The 19,642-nt window shown below is 38.3% G+C and overlaps 1 long non-coding RNA gene across 1 annotated transcript in view; it reads right to left on the bottom strand.

Moving 5' to 3' along the window:
- Positions 1-279: 279 nt before the first annotated feature.
- The window catches only part of LOC132433624 (uncharacterized), a 60,922-nt gene continuing 41,559 nt past the window's right edge, over positions 280-19,642 (bottom strand). Inside the window, exon 3 of the long non-coding RNA XR_009521187.1 lies at positions 280-300. This is a non-coding gene — a long non-coding RNA (uncharacterized lncRNA). The remainder of the gene's footprint in view (positions 301-19,642) is intronic.

The raw sequence follows: 19,642 nt of genomic DNA, 5'->3' as shown, positions 1-19,642 counted from the left end.
TTGGCTCATATCTTAGGGACACACCAGCCAACAACACTACCGGAGAAGGGGAACTCGCTGTCTTTGCTCCCTTTTCCTGTTTATCCAGGTATTTTGGACAAACTTTCCTTTTTGCATACAACTGCCACCATCATGAGCAGAAAAATCTGTTATATCATCTGTCAAATATGTGAAGCATTTTCCACTGTCTTCTGACATAACTCAAAATCTCGATTGTGAAACATACCTTCAGTATTTCAGTCTTGCTTGTTTTTTCTATGTGGGTCAAGATGGAGACCGGATATCACTGCATTTCACTGACTAAATGAAGAGAGAGGTTTTGGGTACAGATATTAATGCATAAAACAGTTGAAAGTGACAACATATTTTGTTGTCCCTGACACTTCGCTACACATTTCTTCGCAGCCCAACATGCCAGGGGCATAAGAGACTAGGTAATATAGGTCAAGAATCCTTGGGCTTTCAAACCCACGTGTTAACCAGAATTGCAAACAAATAGGTCTTAAAACTCTCTACTTATTTAAAATGTATTATGTTGTTTTGGAATCTGTGTTTGCTGCGTTATGTGTTGACAATGTTGTCAGGCATTAAATTTAAATGATTAGGATGATGTAGCAGAAACAAAACAGTGTTCTTTTTCAGAAAACATCAATGCACTATTGAAAATCTGTATTGTTCAATAAGTAAAATTCCTTGTTAGTATGCAGTAACTTAGGCAAGGCAGTCTTTTAATCCTGTGAGTTTGTTCAGAAGCAGAAAAGGAATGTTTCTTTCCTTTTCAAGCTATGGTTTTCAAACCCCCTGGTAGGATGAATTTTGACCAGCTTTTGTTGTAACAAGAGTAGTAACTTCAATACACATATGTACCACCATGCACACGCAGGACCCCCATGTATACCCCCCTCTCATACCAAACACACCTGCATGCACGATACACACACCACACCACACACATACATACACAACATATACACAAACATCACACAAACACAAGACATTTCTATACATGCACCAAACGCACCATACCACACACACATTCCCTCTCACACCAAGCACACACCCCGCCGCGCTTACCCCGCACAAATGTGATCTAGCCACTGGCTACTTCCTGACCTACTTTCCAACCCTCTCTCTTGTTTTCTGTACTTCCGCTACACCCTCCCCCTTGCCACTTCTTGAACAAGCCAAACACACTCCTGTCTTTGCGTCTGCAGTTTCCTCTGCTGAGTTTCTCCTTCCCGGACATGCACATGGCTTACTCAGCTTTCCTAAGAAAGCCCTTCCCTGACCCCGTAATCAGGGGAGCACACAGATCTCTGTGTTGTCTGCCCCTCCCCATTGCTCTCCAGATTGGTCTTAACTTATCTACGCTCTTGATCCCAGCCACAAGATGTGAATGAGCCTTAGGAATAATTGAATCTAGTTTAACACTCTCATTTTCCAGACAACAAAATGGAAATCTCAAAAAGGAGAAGTAACGTGTCCAAAGTTACACAAATCATTCATTCATCCTTTCAGCAAATATTTAGTCAGCTCCTATGTGCCGACTCTGTTCTAAGTACTGGTTCTCAGAAGGGTACAAAAAGGGCAAGGAAACTTACATTCTATTCAGGGAGATAGGTAATAAACAAATGAACACATCGCATAATGTTAGGTAGTGATTAATGCTTAAAAAAAAAAAAAAATCCAGGAGGGAGGAAAAAGGAGCCAGCAGTAAGAAAGAGCCAGGAATAGTTGAGAAACGTTATCCCAAAGGCACATGGAGATACAGTCTGTTGAAATTCTCCAGATGTTGAAACATCTGCTCATTCAAGATGGTAGCCAGGTGGCACGCTAACTCACGAATACAGAAAGTTTAGCAAGGGGTTCCTTCACATTTGAAAAGGAGGCATAGTTTCTGAATCTAGGCTCAAGGCAAGAATCCTGTAAAAGACCCTTAGATGGTCTAATGACTCTCACTGTAGCAATAATTGCAGTTAAGATAATGGTGGAATCTGGAGTGAATCCACTCAAAACACTGTGCAGAATGAACCGTCGTAGAGTTTAGACACTCTTGTTAATGTCAATTACTGATAGTGGCTAGAGCTGACTTGAAATCCAGCAACACGGATTCTTCTGAGAAAATAATCAACAGTCTAAAAGTGGGAGCCAAGTTACTGAAAGGCGAGACCTTTCATGCCTTGGTCGTGCACAAGGCAAGACCAGAATCAGACTACTCATCTAGGAATGTCCTAACATACACTCATTCTGGAAGGTAAAAGTCCACTGGTGCCGTAAGATGTGGCCAAATGATAGAAAGGCTAAAAATGGCAGACCAGATCTGAGAAAAGAAGAGACCAAAAAGCAACAGAAAATAATTTCTTTCTCTTCTCATTCTTGAGGTTCTATACAGAAGGCAGGCACCGAATAGAAACATCTGAGTGTGTGGGTACACGTGCGGGCATGCATGTATATTTGTGTGCGTGCGTGTGTGTGCGTGTGTGTGTGTGTGTGTAAAAGAGAGGAAGGAACAGACATATTTTGGAGGAGCCCCTACATGTTTAATGATATGTCCTGTCTGCCATGTCTGGCACACTTCACCCAACTCATTATCTTTCGAAGGAAAGAATTCTCTTAGGAATGGTAGCCTGGGCTTTTATGCTACATGAACCTCCAGAATGAGGGCTGCTTCTCAGATCATTAGAACTGTTCACTGGCAATTTCAACAAAATAGGCCATTTGCACTTAAATTACAGGGCTGTCTTCAGTGACAAGGTTTGAGTGTTTCTGAATAAAGTTTCAAATCTCTAAAGTGGCCCAAACCTCTCAGCTTCAGTATAAACAGCTCTGGGTACAATGTAGCTTTTTGGGACTATATAATCCTTGTAATTTTAAGCATTAAAAAGATTCCTTTTTTGAAAGACAAAAAAATTTTCCCTCAATGTTTAGAAATCAGAATAGGAACATTTTAGAAATACGTTTTATATAGAAATCTATCTAATAGCATTATTGTAGAGCTTACTTAATATACATTAAATATTTTATTTCCTATAACAGATAAATCATTTTTGCAAAGGACTGCTTTGGATCTGTTGATGATTCCAATTCTGATCATTTCTATATTTGAAGATATCTATTGACTATGATAACATAAGGAGCTAAAATTACACATTTAATCAAAATATGTCATTGTCTAAATATGAAGGAAATAAAGTGAAATTAAGGTAATGTTGATACCCACTTCATGAAAAAAATTTGTATTAGGTTTTGTAATCAGTACCACGTGGGATCTTTCACAAGCTGGATAATAAACAGGAAGCCAATGAGACATTGCAGAATGTAATCTACAGATATGTTACTTTTCAACAGTTAAAGTGATTCAGAAGGTCATATGGATTACAAAATGTTTTACCACGAGTTCTTTTAATTCACGAAATAACCTATTTGATAGGTAGAAAGTATTATATTCATTTTATAGATGAGAAAACTGACACAGAGAACCTGAGGGAGTTACTCAAGGTTCCATGGCAAGAAAGTGACAGAGACAGGTGCAGAGTCCAAGTTTACTGACCCTAATCATGATGGCCATTCTTCAACCTGCCTGTCTTGCTGTACTATGCTTTACCTTCCAATAGAAGTTGATACCGTTTTAACTGAAGGAGTTGCTTAAAACTATTTCACAATGATACTGAGATGCTCAAAACAGAACCTAAAAATTGTCAGAAACATCCCTTAAAATTTGGAAGACTCAGGATTCTGAAAGATATTGAAGAGCTACATGAAAGACACTCTTTGAAGTTCTGGTGTGCAAGGTTTTTGTTTTTTTTTAAATAAATTTATTTATCTATTTATGGGCTGTGTTGGGTCTTCCTTGCTGTGCGTGGGCTCTCTCTAGTTGCGGTGAGTGGTGTGCAAGTTTTATGCAGATTATAAAGGCATGACTATTTGGTTGCTTTCCCAACTCTGATGGATCAAATTTCCCTTGGGTACCTCATGCTGCCTTCTTACTGTTTACTCACCCTTTAAAGTAAGTGATGGTCTGGCTTTTGTCATCTCCCATATCTCATTTTTAAACGGAATCAGGCTGAAATTCTTTTTTTAAAAGGGCTTAATAATTCCATCTGCTAAGAGGAAGGAAGAGAATAATTTATTTTTACCATTCAATCTTTTGACAGATGGACAGCCTAATTTTCTTGATTTATAAAGAGCTCATTCAGATAAATTAAAAGGTGAGCAAACCAATAGAAAAATGGGCAAAAGATATGATCATGAATCTTATAGTACAAAAACACAAATGGCCAATAAATATATGAAAGATGCTTATAATGAAAGAAGTAAATAGCAAAACACTGAGGTACTTATCAACTTAGAAAAAAAAAAATTGGATACTACTCACTCCTGGTGAAGGTATGAGGGAAAAATGACTCTTGTGTCCTATTGGTGAAAGTGTAAATTTGAATGCCCTTCTGGTGAGCAATTTGACATTGTCTATAAAAATTTTAATTGCATATATATATCTTTTAAAAGAACAATCTCTTTTTTTTTAAACATCTTTATTGGAGTATAATTGCTTTACAATGTTGTGTTCGTTTCTGCTGTATAACAAAGTGAATCAGCTATACATATACATATATCCCCATATCCCCTCCCTCTTGCGTCTCCCTCCCACACTCCCTACCCCACCCCTCTAGGTGGACACAAAGCCCTGAGCTGATCTCCCTGTGCTATGCAGCTGTTTCCCACTAGCTATCTATTTTACACTTGGTAGTGTATATATGTCAATGCCACTCTCTCGCTTTGTCCCAGCTTACCCTTCCCCCGTCTCCATGTCCTCAAGTCCATTAATCCCATTGTATGAATCTTACTATAAGGCTATATTGATGGAGTTCACCTAGATCTATGTATATCAAACTTTATTAATTACAGCATTATTTGTAATGGCTAAAAACTCTAAACAACCAATTCCTATCAGTAGGGAATTGGTGAAATAAAAAACAGACAAATTCATAGAAGCAAATACTGATGACTAAAAGATAATGTAAATCTGTATATGGAATGATTTTCAATATTTGGTAATAAGTTGAAAAACAAGTAAAGAGGTGTGTATAGTACGATCCCTATTCTATAGATTAAAAAAGAAACAGAAAAATAGACATAAACATGTGTACACGTGTACACGCATATGTGTATCCTTTTGCGTCATGGATGAATCACAAGACGTTATTCAATAGCGGTTACTTTTAGGTCAAAGATTGGGTGGGATGAAGTCAATTTGGTGGGGGCAGGGGTTGCTTTTTTCATTTTGCACAATTTTTGCTCTGTTTGAATTTCCTATTTTCTAACCAGACATTTGTATTATTTTCTGTTTGGTGTATTATTTAAGTGTTAATAAGAGATGTCTTCTCTATATTTCACTGAATTGAAAAAAAAAAGAAGGAAGAAAAAGAGAAAGGAAGGAAGGTGTTCCATGTGGATAAGGAAACAAACACATAAATTCCTGTCCACAAAGTCAATTCACATTACCTCCTGTCCTAATCTAATGAAGGCCTTGCATTCTAAATCTCCTCTTTATTTTTCCATGTGGCACAAAATGCCCATCATGTTATGAAATACTTCCTTGAGCATCTGAAGATGCTCTCACTTCTGGATTGACCATTCACGTCATGAAGCAGTCAGGGATCTCGGTCACTGGAAATTGTATCTTGAAAGTCACTATTAGGATTTTCTTTCTTTCCCTTGCCCTGGCGAGTAAGATACCTGATGTGAGGCGTCTTATGCTAGAACTGTGATACTGGTCTTCAGAGAACAGTGATGTACTTTATATGCAAAATGATGTTATTAGTGGAAACTCTGAGCTGTGACAAAGACGATCTCCTTGACCAACCTGTGTTCAGGCTCCTCTGAGCCCTCTTCTCGAACAGACTGCAACCTTGGCTTATAAAACTTGCAGGCTCTCGGAACAAGTGATTTTGTCCACTCCTGCCCTGTTCCCTCCACCACCGAGAGACTTAAACAAACACTAGCACAGTTTCTAACAGCTCAAGTCTGCACTCCTTTTCAAAGTATCTGCCTGAAAAAGCCTGGTGCTTCCAGGAGCATTTACTGTTTGTTCCTGGCCAAAACCTGGTAATTGGTAGACAGGCTCTTGCACCCTCTCTTTGAGCAGACACTTTAGAAAGATTGCAATTATAAATCCTTTCTCTGCCCTTTGAGATGTAATTCTACTACCCAGGACGGTTTCTTCAAGGGCCTGAGAGTCTTTGAAATGCAAACGTCTGTGGAGATGACTCTCCCACAGGCCAGTGGGAGGATTAGGGCTAAAGTTGGTAGGGCCTTACTTTTACTTGCCTCACTGCTCCTGCCATTAAGATAGGAGACATCTGTTTCTCTTCCAGATAAGCACCAATAAACAAAGCCAGAAGATCCAGTCACAAGGACCAACCCCCCTAACACTCCCCAGTTCCTTGCCCTTGGCCCACCCATGCCTTTTTTAAAAATTTATTTATTTTTGGCTGCCTTGGGTCTTCGTTGCTGCATGTGGGCTTTCTCTAGTTGCGGTGAGGGGAGGCTGCTCTTCGTTCTGGTGCGCAGGCTTCTTATTGCGGTGGCATCTCTTGTTGTGGGGCATGGGCTCTAGGCACGTGGGCTTCAGTAGTTGCAGCACGCGGGCTCAGTAGTTGTGGCTCGCGGGCTCTAGAGTGCAGGCTCAGTAGTTGCGGCGCACGGGCTCATTGCTCCGCGGCATGTGGGATCTTCCAGGACCAGGGCTTGAACCCCTGTCCCCTGCATTGGCAGGTGGATTCTTAACCACTGCATCACCATGGAAGCCCCCCACCCCTGCCTTTAAAAAGCCTCCTGCCTTTTGTTTTGGCAAAGTTGAGTTCAGTTCATACTGGATCCCCTTCCCTATTGCAATAATTTATTTCTGAGTAGAACCTATCTTCACTGTTTTAACTACTGTCCAGATTTATCTTTAGCAACAGATCTCAGTGAATATCAGGTCTGAACCCAGAATGCCCATGGTCATTTTTCCAAATCCCACTGGCATGATGTGTCCCCAGTTCCCACCAGTCCACTCCCATAATTATACCTGTCATTATTAGTGAACCAAGAATTATACAATTGCTTTTGGTCCAACCGTCTAGCCATGTTGTCTCTGATGTTTCAGGGCCCCATATAAGGGGTGCCCCAGCAGGACATCCATCAAAGCAAACTGTTTTAAGACAGGGATAGACTTGTCTTTCTTCTCTCAGTACAATCCCTACTACAGAAATCACGGCCCTTGAGGTACCTGGAAAGTATGCTTGCTGATGTCATGTTACCTTACCCAGTTTAGCTTATCAAGGATGAATTCCAAACTTGTGCAGATCTATAGACAGGTGAAAATAGTCAGAAAATATATTTGTGTCTTCGTAATTTAAATTAACTTGGTACTATTTTATGGACCTACACATAAAGAAAATATCCTCTAAAGCCTCCTTTATAAGAAAGATGGGAGGGGCTTCCCTGGTGGCGCAGTGGTTGAGAGTCCGCCTGCAGATGCAGGGGCCACGGGTTCGTGCCCCGGTCCGGGAAGATCCCACATGCCGCGGAGCGGCTGGGCCCGTGAGCCATGGCTGCTGAGCCTGCGCGTCCGGAGCATGTGCTCCGCAATGGGAGAGGCCACAGCAGTGAGAGGCCACATACCGCAAAAAAAAAAAAAAAAAAAAAGATGGGAGAATTACTTTTAACCTGTATTTTTAAACTTTAAATATGAAAAATTTTAAACACATATAAAAGTAGAATAGTATATTGAACCACTGTCTACTCATCAGTTATGGGATTACAATATTGTCATATTTCTTTCATTTTTTCCCCCCTGAATGTACTGTATTTCTAATAATAATCTTTAACAAAAGAACTTCTAACTTAAATTCCACAGATGTTGATTGTGCCCCAGCTGGGTGTGGTTCTCCTTTGGTAGTGATGCTGTCATTCAACTTCAAGAGGATGTTACTTGCCATCCTGAGGTCATGGTTTGGGTTTTATTCCAGTAATAGCAATCAATACCTTTAGGCTGAGTCACATGCAGTGTCCCCTCCAGTCTCCCTTTTAACTGACAGCACAGTTTCTGACGTAGTTGGGTAGGGTGAAGCGCGTAGTTAGGGCCATCTAGAAATCGACTTACAACACACTACAATGACTGAACTGACTTCACTGTCAGATGAAGCCTGCCCCTTAGCCTGCATGAGAATATTGTTTTCCTGATAATATAATGATGGCATTCAAGCTCTGAACTATAAATCCAAGTGTAAGACATTTAATTCTTCCTTTGCACTGGGACATCTTTACAGGGGCATTTATGTCAGAGGAAAAAGTCTTACTACAACTATATTAGGGTCATTTTTAGTTTGGGTAAACTGGGTCCAAGCTCCAGACTGCAGGCTTAAGTACACATAGGAATAAAAATTAATTGGTACAATATGGTTTTTGTTTGTTTGTTTGTTTGGGTTGTTTTTCGCGGTACGCGGGCCTCTCACTGTTGTGGCCTCTCCCGTTGCAGAGCACAGGCTCCGGACGCGCAGGCTCAGTGGCCATGACTCACGGGCCCAGCCGCTCCGTGGCATGTGGGATCCTCCTGTACCGGGGCACGAACCCGCGTCCCCTGCATTGGCAGGCAGACTCCCAACCACTGCGCCACCAGGGAAGCCCCAGTTATTGTTTTATTAAAAAAGAATACACATTGGAAAAATCTCAAGGTTTCCACTGTTGTTAGTTGTCCTTGATGCCAATGACTTTCCATGTAAAGCCCATTACTGCCCAGGACACTTACTTTCACCACAGCCTCCTCATTATTCATGTAAAGATGAAGCAAAACATGACAACAGGTTCGGCACAATCAGGAAGTTGGAGAACACTGAAAATGAGCCATGGAGGAAAAAATATGACCCATGCCCAGGTTGCTCGCTCCAACCTTCCTTCCCTTTTGCTCGTAGTGGTTTCTGCAGTGAGAATTTTCTGGTGTAATCCCAGCCAGGACAGATGATACGTAGAACAGAGCACCCACATTCACTCTAACAAGTTTCCAGGAAATGAGAGTAGTTGAATAGTTTTCTGCTTAATCCAGAGAGGCACTAAGATTCTGAGAGGAAGTAAAGGAAGGCTGTTGTCTTGCATTGGTTAAAGAGGGCATTTGGGGGGCATTCTGAAGAATCTGGGGGTGCATTTGCTCAGCCTAAGGGGTGGAATGCTTAGAAGAGAGTTTCAGATAGTTTTGTCATTTCAACAAGTAACGGTGACATGAAATCTTTATTGGATGAGTCAGTCTTCTTTTAAATAAGTATTGGCATGTCCCAAGTCATAGAATAAGGATATGGCTCCTCAGTTATAAAAGTAATTCATATTTATAAATACCAGCAAGATACCTTCAGTTTAAAACAAATATTCTTGGAGATAACCATTCTATGATAAGACTGAACGTAACAAATATGATTGTTATAATAAAATAAAATGTACACATTGATCTAACATATAAGTAATGTGTGATTGCTGTGATGCATTCCGTATGGCTGTTAGCATAACTGACTCCATCGTGGGCCCTTACAGTTTTTCCTGTCCTTCCGCTGACCCTACCCAGGACTGTACTGTGCAGTAAATCACTTCTCCAAAGTCAAGGGCTTTGTAATGAATAGATATTGTTCAATAATCATTAGGACTAGGTAGCCTCTATGCCCTGTTGGTTCCCAAACAATGATGAAAACCTTTGCTGATGTATTACTGGTGCCCAGGAGACTAGTGACCCATTCATGAATCTTGACTTAGGAATGCATGTCCTGTTTCCAAGTTCCGACCCCCATACCCTAGGTTAACTACAAAACTGTCCTAATGGCCCCTTGGCTGTGTGGAACGCATTTGCAAATGCTTCCAGATCTTTGTCTGTCAAATCCTGCTCCCACCTTGTAAGTTACCTTATAAAAAAACCAATCCATTGATAATATAGAGCTGCCTGCCTCGTTTTTTTTTTGGTTTCAAGATGCCTTCTCAGTTCAGTGGGCACTTTTATCGTTCTCTCCGTCCTCCAATGCAGGGGTTCCCAACCCCCGGGCCTCGGACAGCTGTCAGTCCACGGCCTGTTAGGAACCGGGCGGCACAGCAGGAGGTGAGCAGTGGCCGCTGAGCGAGGAGGGAAGCTTCGCCTGCCGCTCCCCGTAGCTCCCCATCGCCTGCATTACCGCCTGAACCATCTCCCCCTACCACCCCCGCCATCCGTGGAAAATTGTCTTCAAAACGGTTGGGGACTGCTGCTCGAATGCGTCCCTGTTCATCATGAGTAGTTAACTGTCAATGTAACTAGCAATTAATACGGACTTTACAGTCCTGTATCTGTAAACTAAAGCAACGAAGACAGCTTTAATAAGATGTTATTTTTAACCGTTTGAATTTGTAATCTGCTTGTTGGTATCAAAAATTTTACCCTACTCATGAAATAAATATTTCAGTCGTAATTAAACACTTTCCCATGATAATATCTGACATAAAAACAATTGTGATGAAGAAAGTAATGTTAAATAAACTTATTCTATTTTCCTGTTTACCCTTCTCAGAAGCATTTTATAGAAAATTGGGTAAAATGCATTCAGTGACATTTTATACCTTTTGTTTTCTTTTTTTAGTAATATGCTTATTTATTTATTTTTGGGTCTGTTGCTGCACACGGGCTTTCTCTAGTTACTCTTCGTTGCAGTGCGCAGGCTTCTCATCACGGTGGCTTCTCTCGTTGTGGAGCACGGGCCCTAGGTGCGCGGGCTTCAGTAGTTGTGGCGCGTGGGCTCTAGAGCGCAGGCTCAGTAGTTGTGGCGCATGGGCTTAGTTGCTCCGCGCCATGTGGGATCGTCTCAGACCAGGGCTCAAACCCGTGACCCCTGCATTGGCAGGTGGATTCTTAACCACTGTGCCACCAGGGAAGTCCCATCGTATATCTTAATAACACTTACTCTTTAAAAACGAAAGCTTCACTACTGAAAAAAAAATTATCCAAATGAAAGTTTTTCTACTACTCTAGCTCAGTGGCTCTCAGTTCACTATTTGTTAATAGAGGAATGTTAATTTCAAGTAAAATTTTACTTGAAAATCCAATATGCAAAAATGAATAATATGAAACTGCAGTGGTTGAAAAAGGGCATAGGGAGCTCAGGGTCCTACCTACTGAGTTTCTCCTTTGGGCAGAACTCAAGACTCCTGCCAAGCACAATTGGAAAACCACTGCTTTAGCCCATCATAAGGAAATTTATTCTTTCTGTGACAGCAAGCAAATCCAGTTGGTGTTCACCATGCTGTGGGACGTGGTTATGATGGACAGGCCACGTCTCATGCCTACCAGGTAACGTGCCTCCTGCTGGGATCCTTCAGAGTTCCTGACAGACACATGGCCCCTTCTCCATCCTTCGTATCTTGTGATTTAGCCACTTTAATCACGAGTGATTGGACTAGGGACGGGCACCAGATCAAAGGACAGCTATCTATAGGCTGCCCAGTGCCATGTAAGTAACCTGGCATGAGACTTCTGCCCAAGGGGACACTCCATTCTGAAGAGTCATTTGTTGACCTATCATTCTCTGTGGGGAATTTGAACTTGAAATGTACAGTGAGGAATGTGGCAAGGAGATATGCAGAAAGAAGGCGGAGAGCAGAAGCCTTGAGGCAAACAGAATTAGAGTTAGTTTGTTATGGCAGGAACAGTGAAAGAAAAGGAGAGAGCAGCTAAGTCATCATGCTGGCAGAGCCCTAAAGAAGGGGACAGCGGGCCCCTGGTTCAGAGTTCCCTTGACAGACCACTGGGACTTCTGACATTCTGTGAAGGAAATTTTGAGAAGCTGTCCTGTGCTTCCTCGCCATCCCATGTCGCCTTATACAAATCTTTATCCTGCAAGGTTACTTAAGCATTCTTTGTCGATTTCAATTTGGAAAAGCCTGACAAATGTCACTGTATAGTTTTCCTAATTTTCCAAACATATTATTCAGCTAGGAGATGTCATGCGAAACCAGGTTTGAACAGTAGATCTGTCAGTATCTCAAGTCTAAGAATATCAAACGTGTGGCATGTGCTCTTCCAGTTCCCACACGTGTGCCCCCGGCAGACATCAATAATTGAACGTGACCCCTTAAGTTACTAATGAGACAGGAATCAATTTCAGACATTTTTTCAGACAGTTCACTAGGCAGGTTACCAATCCTTATTGTTGATGTGAGAGTTGAAATCCATTTACAATTTCACTTTTGAATGGGATCATTTCTTTTTTTTTTTTCCTGGTAAGCAGAGTATTTGGGTACATCTGCTGTTTTCAATACTCTCCTTGGTGTCTGAAGTCTTCTGCTGAGGTACCAGAGGGGGTGCCTCTGGGGGAAGGAGAGTGAGGCCCACAGTGAGGCTGAACAATTGGAGTCCAGATAAAAGAGAAGCTATTTCACTTTTCTATCTGTATTGAATTTCTGGTAAAATTTTATGTGAGGGAAGTTTTTTACAACTGAGAAAAAAATTTTGAAATCACTAAATTATATCTCATCGTCTGGATCATAGTGTTCATACCACTGAATCATTTCATAGATCAATCTGACTTGAGGCTGTCAACTGCCATAATCAGCCAACTATTTAAACTTCTCATTTCAAGATCTAAACCTGTAGAACAACATTTCTAAGTACTTTATTAATAAATGATAAATACTAAATTAATAAATGATACCAAGATTTTCCATATGGCATTCACAATACTGTTCTCTTTTTAGGTATTAATGAAACATAAAAAATTATCAAGATGCAAAAGAATGTACATGCACTCTGTCAGTAATTGATAGACCAAATAGACAAAAAAATTAGTAAGTCTATAGAAGGCTTGACCACTCTACAACCAATTTGATCTAATAGTAATTTATAGAACACTTCACCCAACAACAGCAGAATACACATTCTCTTCCAATATACATAGAAAATTTACCAAAATAGACAATATTCCGAGCCATAAGACACGTTTAAATAAATTTAAAAGGATTTAGTCATGCAAAGTATATTCTCTCAGCACAGTGGAATTTAATTAGAAGTCAATAACAGAAAGATAATTAGAAAGTCCCCAAGTATTTGGAAAAAATAACACATTTCTAAATAACCCCTGGGTAATAAAACAAATCAAAGGGAAATTAGAAAGCATTTTGCACTAAATGTCAACGCAATCAAAACATACCAAAATGTGTGGAATGCAGTGGGATTCAGTTGACACAGTTCTTAAAGGATAGTTCCTAAAACTAAAATGCCTTTATTCAAAAGGAAGGTTCTGAAATCATTGACTTCAGCTTCCACCTTAAGTATTAGAAAATAAACAGCAAAGAAAACCAAAAGGGAGCAGAAGAAATGAAATAATAAAGATCAGAGTGAAAAATCAATGAAATATAAAATATAAATAACTGAGAAAAGGAATGAAACCCAAAACTGCTTCTTTGAGAAAAATCATTAAAATTGATAAAAACTCTAGCCAGTCCAATCAACAGGGAAAAAAAGAGAGAATAAACAAGATACTAACATCAGAGATGAGAGACAACTCAATGGATAGTAACAAGGATAATGAGGGAATATTATGAAAAACTTTATGCAAATAAATTTGATAACATAGATGGAATGGATGAATTCTTTGAAAGACACAAACTATGAAAGCCCATTCATTCTACAAGAAATAAATAACCTAAGTAATCCTACATCTATTAAAAAAATTGAATTTGAAATTAAAAATTTCCCACAAAGAAAACTCCAGGTTCACATGACTTCTCTGGTGAATCTCAACAAACATTTAAGGAAGAAATAATACTAATTCTACAAAAAATTCTCCAAGGGAATTGCAGAGGTGTGTTACTTCCCAGCACATTCTAGAAGGCCAGTATTATACTGAGACCAAAACCAAAGACACCATAACAAAAGAAATCTACACACAAATATCCTTCATGAAACTCAGTGCCAAGATTCTTAATAAAAGTTTAGCAAATTGAGTTCAACATTACATAAATAACATAATACATCTTGACAAGTGGGGTTTATCTCAGGAATGCACAGTTGTTTTAACATTAGAAAACCAATCAATATAATTCACCGTATTAATAGACTAAAATGAAAAACATGTGATCATTTCAGCAGACACAGAGAAACCATTTGGCAAAATCCAACATACATTCCTTATAAAAACTCACAGTAAACTATAAATAGAAGGGAAAATTCTCAACCTCAGGGGAAAAAAAAGGTTTTTTACAAAAAATCTTACAGCTAACATCATAGCTAATGATGAAAGATTGACTGAAATGTTTTCCCTATAAGAGTGAAAACAAGGCAAGGATGTTTACTCTCATTGCTTCCATTTATCATTGTACTAGAGGTTTGATCAATGCAGTAAGAAAATAAAAAGAAATAGAAGGCATTTTTGGAAAAGATTGGAAAGGAAAAAAAACTGCTTTTATTTGCACATGACATGATTGTGTATGTAGAAAATCAAAGGAAATCTATAAAAAAGCTACTAGAACTTATAAGTGAGTTCAGTGAAATTGTGAGATACAAGCCCAAAGGGCTAAAGTCAATTTGTTTTCTATATACTAGCCATAAGCAGTAAGAAATTGAAATAAAAATGCAATTCCATTTATAATAGTATCAAAGAATGTGAACTACTTAGGGATAAATCTTATAAAAGATGTGTAAGACCTGTACATTGGAAACTACAAAACACTGCTGAGAAAAATTAAAGACCTAAATAGATGGAGAGATATACTATGTTTATGATTCACAAGACTCAATATTAGTAAGATTCCAATTATTGTCAAATCCATCTGTACATACTACACAATCTCAATCAAAATCTAAGCAGGATTTTTTGTCAATTGACAAGTTGATTCTAAATTTCATATGGAAATACAAAGGACCTAGAACAGCCAAAACAATTTAAAAAAGAACAAAAATGGAGGGTTAACACAATCTGATATTAAGACATTATAAAGCTACTGTAATCAAAGCCGCATGTCATTGCCCATCAGGATAGACAAATAGATCAATGGAACAGAAGAGCGAGTCCAGAAAGTCCAGACCCACATATATATGAACAATTAATTTTTTTCAAAGATACAAAGGCAATTTACTAGAGAAAGGATAGTCTTTTCAACAAATAGTAGTGGAAACATTTGCAATCCATATACCAAGAAAAAGAATAACAACAACAAACTACATTCCACACCTTTTACAGTGTACAAAACTTAACCAAAAAAAAAAAAAAAAAGATCATCGACCTAAATGTAAAACGCAACATTTTAAAATGTTAAAACATTTAAAAAACTTCTGAAAGATAACATAAGTGAAACCCTTTGTGACACTGAGATACGCAAGTATTTCTCAAGTATGACACCAAAAAGACAATCCATACAATAAAACCTGATGAATTGAACTTCACCAAAATCAAGAATGTCTGCTGTTTAAAAGACACTGCTTTATTTGGTTTGGTTTGGTTGAAAAACCAAGCCAAAGACAGGGAGAAAATACTTGGAAATCATCTATCGGATAAAGGATCTGTATCCAGAATATATAAAGAACTCCCAAAACTCAATAATATGAAAACAAACAATGCAGTTAGAAAATGGGAAACAAATTTGTAAAGGCACATCACCAAAGATGATATAGAGATGGCAAATAAGGGCATAAAAAGTTGCTCAGCATCATTAGCCATTAGTTAATGCCAATTTAAATTACAATATAGTAACACCATACCTTATTAAAATATCTTAAAAAGACTGAATATAACAAGTATCAGTAAGCATCAGTAAGTGGAACAATTGGAACTCTCATGCACTGCTGTCGGACTTCTTAAAAAGATAAACATACACCTACCACATACCCAGCCATTTCACTCCCAGTTATCTACCCAAGAGAAACAAAAGCATATGTCTACACAAAGATTTGTTCATGAATGTTTATAGAAGCTTTGAATTTTTTGTAACAGCCCGAAATTGGAAACAACCCAAATGATCATCAACAGGTGGATGAATAAACACATTATGGTATATCCATACAGTGGAACAGTGTTCAGCAATAAAAAGGAATAAACTCTCAATACTAAAACAACATGCATCAATCTCAAAATAATTATAATGTTGAGTGAAAAAAACCAGACAAAAAGAGTATATACCATATGATTACATTAATATAAAAAATACAAACTAATCTATAGTGGCATAAAATAAATAAATGATTTCCTGGGGATGTGGATTAAGGAGGGGGTTAAGCAGCATGAGAGAACTTTTGAGGGTGATGAATATGTTCATTATCTTGATTATAGTGATAGCTTTATAGGGTGTATACATGTGAAAACATCAATTTATACACTGTATATTATTTATTGTATGTCAATTATATATCAGTAACTCTTCAAAATGTATGTATAAAGATGTTCATTGCACTCTTATTTATAGTAGCCCAAAATGGAAACAACAAAATGTCTAACAGTAGGGAAATGGCTAAATAAATAATAATGTGTTCATAAAATATAATTATCATGCAAGCACTAAAATATTTTCAGAAGAAACTTAATAACATGATTAAAGGGTCATGTTACAAGGCATATGTTAATAAAAAAGTGAATTCAAAATTATAGATAAGAATGACCGTGATAATCCTGATTTTGTAAGTTAAAATATAATAGAAACAAAATGGGAAGAAAAATCTTGTTTGTTTAATACCTGTGATTCATTGGGTCTATGGCATCTTATCACCTATATTCATCTTTTGTTCTTGTCTTCTTATATTCACCTAGTTTTCACTTGAATATAAAATATATTAAGGAAGGGGAAACAGAAATGTTCATTTTTTTGGATATCCTGGTGGACTTATTATAGAATTTTGCTGCATTGTTTTATTTATTCTAATGAAAGTATATACATCTTAACCATAGATTAAATAAGCTCCTTAAAGGGCAATGCTTTTGCAATCTCTATTCTCCAAAGATAATTGATGTCATAAAAATTAAGCATCTCTATATGACCTCTGCTTGGATAAAATCCAACTATGCATGGACAGATATATAAGGATATACTGTGTGAGGCTGTGCTCACACACTGTTTAGAAGGAGCCATGCTAGAGCTCAGATAATGTCATCATACCTTCTAAAATAACTTTTAGTGTTCAGAAAGAGGAAAGTGTTATTACCTAACAAAAGTTGTAGGAAATCTCTTTTACCGCTAATTGTAACTGAATATGGATTTCTTTAGTGTGACTGCTATCAAAGGTAGCACCTTGTTTTGTGGAAAACTATTTGGTCAAATAATCTAGGCTACGACATAACTGTATAGTTATACTAGAAAGTAAGATTTCTCAGTCAACAATGTTAAATTCTTCATTCTAATCTAATAACCTGATTTTCTATATTCTGCTTCCCACACTATGGTATGCTTCCCATGAAACTCAAATGTCCCCTACTAATGAGAAAATAGGGAAATAAAATGGGCATATGGTATTTGTTTTTGATTTAGGGGGTTATAATCTCCAGGAGGTCGGTGACTAATTCTTTTGCAATTTCTCAAAAATGGACAGGACATTTCAGAGCTCTTAATAAATTTGTAAACATAGAACAGATTTTTGATAAGACTTGCTCTGTATGCCAAGCTCTTACAATGGGACAAGATAAACTTGTAAATCATTGATCCAAGCACCAAGGATCGCAAGCATCTCCAGGTTCTCATTTTCCAGATCTGAGGGACTTAACTATAGGCTACAGAGAAGCTGCTTAATGCCTTGAGGACAATGTTCATTTTCCAAAAAAGAAGGGCAGATATTGAGAGCAGAGGTTGCCAGGAGAGAGGCACCATCAATCTAGTTTTCTATACTATATACCTTCACTAAAAGATTAAGGGGCTGCAAGATGTTCAATGACTTTCTATTACTGAGGACATAAGGAAAGCATTTGTATTTCATACTTAACAAAATATGGTTTGAGCAACTATGATGTAAGTCACAGCCCGACAAAGTGAAATACCAAGTTCTGGAACCAAGTACGCATGGTTGGCTTTCTGCCCATCTTCAGGGAAACATCATGTTGGCTCCAATTACAAATGAAGCACATTTTCTGTGGTGTAAACACTTAAGTCAGTGGCAAATCGGCCATGGTGCTTTAAAAAAAAAAGAGGGCCAGTGTGAATCACTAGATTATACGTCATCCTCCAATAGGATGCTTATTAGGCCAAGTGATGAATGCCTAATTAAAAATAATAATGATGAGAAACATTTAAAGTGATTACTATATGCAAGGTATACTCATTTTATTATTCCAATTAATTATAACATCAGTGAAGACTGAACTGTAATCATACTCGTTTTACAGATCAAGAAAGGGAAGTTGAGAGCATCTTTTCACAGCTTGTTTTGACAGAGCCAAGACAGATGCCTAAGTCCACAGTGCTCTTAACCACTTCTCTACCGCCCCCAATCAGAAGGAACTTCCTGAGGCAGCCTAGCCAACTTATCTAAAATATTCTCTTTGGACATTTAAGTAGACTAAATTAGTGTATTAGAAATTGTATTAGAACATGTTAAACATGCATTTTTGTACTTGCAGATTAAGTAAAAATTACAAAGGAAGGTTTCTTAAAAAAATTTCCAATATTTTGCAGTAACTAAAATAGTCAAATTACTATATGGACTTCAGTTTTATATATATATATACTTTTTCAGATTCTCTTCCATTGTAGGTTATTATAAGATATTGAGTATAGTTCCCTATGCTATACAGTTGGCCCCTGTTGTTTACATATTTTATATTGAATATATAGCAGCGTGCATATGTTAATCCCAAACTCCTAAGTTACCCCCAACCCCCGGCCATTTGATGGTGTCCTTTGATGCACAAAAGTTTTTTGTTTTTTTGTTTTTTGCGGTACGCGGGCCTCTCACTGTTGTGGCCTCTCCCGTTGCGGAGCACAGCCTCCGGACGCGCAGGCTCAGTGGCCATGTCTCACGGGCCCAGCCGCTCAGCGGCATGTGGGATCCTCCCAGATCGGGGCACGAACCCGCGTCCCCTGCATCGGCAGGCGGACTCTCAACCACTGCGCCACCAGGGAAGCCCAAGTTTTTGGTTTTGATGAAGTCCGAGTTAGCTATTTTTTATTTTGTGGCTTGTGCTTTTGGTGCTATATCTAAGAATCCATTGCCAGATACGAGGTCGTAAAAATTTAACCCTATGTTTTCTTCTAAGAGTTTTATAGTTTTACCTTTTGAGTTTATGTCTTTGATCAATTTTGAATTAATTTTTTTGTACATGGTGAGAGGTGAGGGTCCAACTTCATTCTTTTTCATGTGGCTATCCAGGTGTTCCAGTACCATTGGCTGAAAAGATTATTCTTTCTTCTTGAATGGTTTTGGCACCCTTGTCAAAAATAAGTTGATGTTAGACGCATTGGTTTATTTCTCGACTCTCAATTCTATTCCATTGACCTATATGTCTGTCCTTATGCCAGTGCCAGTACTGTTGTTTTTCAAAGAATGAGGCTTTACAAAGATTCATGGTTGACACAGTCCAGGATCTCACAACTCCAATATTTTTAATAAATGATTACCTAGCCTTGAGATTGGCAAATAATTTGGCTCAAATAATCCAATTACCTATTAAAACTTATACTT

The sequence above is a fragment of the Delphinus delphis genome, chromosome 11 (assembly GCF_949987515.2).
Source record: "Delphinus delphis chromosome 11, mDelDel1.2, whole genome shotgun sequence".
Classification (NCBI taxonomy): domain Eukaryota; kingdom Metazoa; phylum Chordata; class Mammalia; order Artiodactyla; family Delphinidae; genus Delphinus; species Delphinus delphis.
Note: the sequence above shows the minus strand (reverse complement) of the source record. Positions and strands in the feature narration are given on the sequence as shown.